We start from the raw sequence: 5229 nt of genomic DNA on the forward strand, positions 1-5229 counted from the left end.
GGTTCTTTCAAAGAATTGATAAGAATCGGGATAAAGGTAGAAGATGACGTCCGAATGGCAGAGGCTGAAAAGCCGAAAGGGTACCAAGGGGCCTCATCGTCCAAGGGAAAAGTCCCAGCAACGACCCATATTGATGAAGCCATCAATCTCTTAGAAGGGCAATCGAAGAAGTCGCAGCGCCAAATACCAAGGGCATTCACCGATATCGGATTCACTTATACATACGCTCTCCAAAAGCTCATAGCCCAAGGAAAACTGAAGCATATTGGTCCAGCTCCGGACCCTCCCGCTGAACAACAAGGCAAATGGTACAAACCAAATGCCTACTGTGCTTTCCATCAAGGGAAGGGACACGATACTGAAAGGTGCTTTAGACTAAAGCATGAAATTCAAGACATGATTGAGAATGGAACGCTCCCAATCCCAGCCATAAAACCCAATAACATCACCAATCCATTTGGCGATCACGCCAACTTTGTTTCTGTCGAAGACAATGTCGATTATTCCCATCTTATCCGCCCATGTCACTTGAAAGGGGTGTTTATCGGGAAGATATTTGTGGATTGCTTTGAATTCTTACCAAACCCGAAGAATGAAATTCAAGTCGGGAGTCTTGCTCCAGAATGTACTCCTCTTATTAACGAAGATAATAAAAGACAATTCGGTTAACCAACCTTCTTCACTGGCATAGATCCTCAGAGGACTACCTTGGGATGGAGGCAGACCATCATAGGGATCAAGGACCAGAGCCGAGCATCTAAGCTGACAGATGAACAAGGGAAAGCTCATGACCAGATTTGAAAATTATGAGTCGGGATCTGTTTTCTTATCTTAGTCGAGTCGAGTCTAGGACTTTCTTTTCTTGAAGTTGAGTCGTTTGTTCCGCGATGACCTAGGGTTTCCCTATCGATGATGGAAGGCAAGCCCATCCCCACAAAATCATCCCCTCTCGAAGAGAGAAGAAACCAACCCGTTCTAACAAGGAATTGTTCGTTCTGACCCAAATTAGTTGGCGAAGCCATGTTTCCAAGGTGTATCCATTTGTGACTAGGAGAATAAGTAGAAGACTTTTTTTTCAAAAAGAATGAAAAAATGAAAAAAAGAGAAAAATTGGAAAAATGAAAAAAAAATGAAAAAAGAAAAATGAAAAAAAGATGAAAGAAAAAGAAAAAATAAAAAAGATGTTGAAGTTATTGCGGAATGCTTTTTGGTTGAATGTCGAAGTTACGAAAGCCAGAATTCAAGTCAAGTACCCATAGTTGAGGTTCAATGGGCGAAGCCCAAAAGCGTAAGTAGTGACCTCTTTACCCTCTAAGTCCTTCCTGAGACAGTTACAAGGGGATAGTCAGGAATTTTGAGAATCATTCTGCTTGTGTTAGTACACCCAAGCCTTTAGGGTCCAGACATGGAAATTTGAACCCACATCATTTTTCAATCCATTTGCACTCTTGGTTCGTCAAACCCGAGACACCCATTCCAACCACATCAGCAGCCATAGCCCTTGGCCTTAGCACCACAAAACAAACTTTCAGAATGATGGTTAACCATTCCAACTTGTTATTACCAAGCTCCACATCCCAAAAGATCCAAGCCTTTTACACCTAACCCCAAACACGGGATTTAACGGTACTTTACAGGCTAGAATGGGATATGACATGATACCTTAGGTGAAACCTTCGAGTGTGTACACACAATCAAAATGCCATGTTTATGCACCATTGATCGAACTACGTCGGATTTGATTTCGCTCCACGCGAATACGTAGGCAGTCCTTCTGAACAAGGGATTCAATCCACTCATCAACCAAGTTGTCATCTTGTCGGTTTCTTACGGGTCTTAACCAAGTCCAAATGAAGCCACCTTTGTTTGAGTCGGTCTTAGCACTCGATGTAGGCTAGGATAAGGATATAGGTTCGGATGAATAGTATCAAGTCTCAGAATGAGCTTTATCTAACAGTTTAGACAATGATGCTGAGTCACATAGATGTGGGTTTGTGTTGGGAACAAAAAATATGAAAAACCCGCTGAAAAGAAAGAAGGCGTGGAAGAAAATTAGTAAAAGCCCGCTGAAAAGAAAGAAGGCGGTGGCAAGAAATGATGAAAACTCGCTGAAAAGAAAGGAGGCGAGGAGAAGAGTGACAGAATGTTCCCAACAGGAGTGATGTGTGATGTCTAAGTGTTCTCATAAAATCAGTCTGTGTTTAGTGTCTGGGCGAAGCCAACGTTGTTGCTCTGTGAGTTTAATCCTCCTTGTCAATGCCAAGTGATATTGATTCCCATGTGCCCTCGGGAGCACGCCCATGACATACGATATCTCCGTCCCAAGTCCGACGACCTTGTGATTCCAATTTGCCATCTTTTGGCACCAGAATGGCCAATTTACATTTCTACCCCCAACAAGTCAATAATTGAATTAAAACTCGTGCACACTTGCGGTTTTATTTTCCTTTTTTGTTTTACGGTAGCGGGCTACGCCCACGTGGTTTACGAGTCATACAGAGTGTCTGAGTCGTATTTCATGCTCACCCATCAAGGTTCGATTTCAAAAAAATTTCAAAAAATTTCAAATTTTCAAACGCCCACGTGGTTTACGAGTCATACAGAGTGTCTGAGTCGTATTTCATGCTCACCCATCAAGGTTCGATTTCAAAAAAAATTCAAAAAATTTCAAAATTTCAAAATTTCAAAAACTTTTTGCGAATTATGGATAGATGATCCAAGTAGTGGAATCTTCTTGGGTCGATGATCCAATCCTTCGAAATTCAAAAAAAAAAATCAAATTTCAATTTTTGAAGGGTCGGTGGCCCAATACTCTAAATGATGACAAATTCGAAATTCGGGTCGATGACCAAATTATTCAAAGTTTTCAAAATTCAATTTTCGGGTCGATGACCCAATCTTTTAAATGATCCAATTTTAAGATCGAGGATCCAAATGTGCTTATGTGATGATTATTGCTTGTACATTTTCTATGTTTCAAATATAGCAGGATATGCTTCAACTGGGGGCTCTAAAGTCTTCGACTTTAGAGCCATCACAAATCAGAGCTCGAAGCCGTTGGCTTCAGAGACCATTATCAAGATGTAAAGGATGGCATCCGCCAAGAATTCAATTCAATACAACAGTATGAAATGGAAGAATTCCTTAGCTGAAAGCAAATGATGAAAGCGGCGGCAACCTCCTCGGAAAGTCCCATCCCATTTGGGCACCCGCCAGCAGATGATAAACTTTGGGCATGTGTCAGCAGTTGCCAAACTACGACGCGGGTTTGATTCCGTCAGAAACGGATACGTAGGCGCCTAAGGATAAGGCTCAATCGACCATATATGCAATTTATGGGTCGACGACCAATGATGACAATTTGACGCAACAGAAGCAAGAGTTAATCCCCGACGAAGTTTCAGGTATGATCTCTTCTTATGGCTGGCGAACTTACATACGCAAGTCTAATGGACTATAAACGACCCGCAGAATCCTCAGGTCGAGAGGGACCTGCGGTATACTTTGACTATCGCCTTGTCCAAGCCTCAGTCAAAGTGGGGGCTCTGTAGATACTCGTATCCGTCGATATTGGAATTTATAGAGAACCCGACAAACACCCGATGATGATAGGACACATGTATTCTTTAGTTGTCATTGCCATTATTTGGGCTCGTTTTACGATGTAGAATGAGCATTGTCGACGAAGTATTTTATTAATTTAAATGATATTTAAATTAAATGTTTTTTTTAAAGTGAATTCATTTTATTGTTTTAATTTGAATTTATTTTCTTAAATTTATTTTATTGAAAATAAAATATATTTTTGATTTGAAAAATCATTCTTTAGTTATTTGATTTGAAAAATCAATTTATATCGTTTATAAACCGTATTTGAAGAACTCGATTTTTTACGATGGTTTTATACGCAATTTTTGAGCTCGTTTTCTACTTGATTTGGGCTCGATTTTCGACGTACTTTCGGCCCAATCCCCTCTCCTCCAACCCGTGTTCAAATCCCAGACAAAACCCACCACAAAACCCTGGCTTAGCTCTCCCAAATACGTCCCAAACGGCCCAACACCACCTTCGCTGCTCTGTTTTGCAGCCCCAAATCTGACACCAAAACTGCCCCGTATTCGACTCCAATGCGACCCATATCTCACCTCCCACCTAGCCCACATATCAAGCTATAATTCCAAGCCCTTTACCATGCAACCCACGTCCAAACTCCTTCACAAACCTCACGCAACAAGCAGCCCCCCTGTTTTCGTTCTCCAAACCCGAGCCCAATCCAACACTTCCAAACCCGCTCCAAACGGCTACCAAACCCGTGCCCATGACCACCCATCCACGCCTGACTATCCTAAACATATTACCATGCCTTGCCCACCAAGAAACACCCCTCAAAAACCCTACACGAGCTCATGAAAGCTGCTGGACAACAGCAGCGAGCAGCCCGATTGCTTGTTGCTCTCTTTTACCCTACTTTCACTCCCTATAAATACCACCCCTCTGCCATACTTTCATTCCTCTAAGTTCTCAATACATACTACCGTCACTCGCAAGCATTAAACTCCAGAAGCAAACCCTAATTGCCTCTCAAAACCCTCGACAAAACCGAGATATCCAAACTGAGAAACAGTTTGTGTCTCTCTCGAAATACAATTCGTTTCCCCTTCAAATCTCCATTAAAATTCAAGTTTCTTGTTCCTAATTAACCACATAACATCCATCTACATCTTAGACAAATATTCATGAGCCAAATTGGCCTTGAGAGTACACGAATCCCCTCGAAAAACAGAGTGTCATACACTCTGTTTTCGCGGCTTTTCCTGTCTCTCCAGTTCTGTTTGTGCTCATTTTTCGTGCCCAATAACTCAGAACGAGCGTGGTTTGTTTTAAGATCTTTGTTCTACTCTATTTCTAGTTTTCAAAACATCTTTTAAATCTAATTTTCACCGTGAAACGAGTGAGAAATTGCAGTTTGAAAGTTGCTGTCCAGATTTGCAAAAAAACGTGTTGTTGCTTTGTTCCTTCGTCGACGACGGCCTCTCGAGATAAAATCTACGATCGATTATGATCCAAGATGGTGTCAACGATACATGTAGGTTGAGAGTGCATCAAATCCTCCTCTTCTCCTTTTTATTTCGTTCTTTTTTATGTTTGTTTTTTATTATTAGTTTTACGTTGTTTATCGTTTTGTTTATCGTTTGACATCGTTAACTATGAAACTAGTTTAGTCCGAGT

Source organism: Silene latifolia, chromosome 2, assembly GCF_048544455.1.
Source record: "Silene latifolia isolate original U9 population chromosome 2, ASM4854445v1, whole genome shotgun sequence".
NCBI lineage: Eukaryota > Viridiplantae > Streptophyta > Magnoliopsida > Caryophyllales > Caryophyllaceae > Silene > Silene latifolia.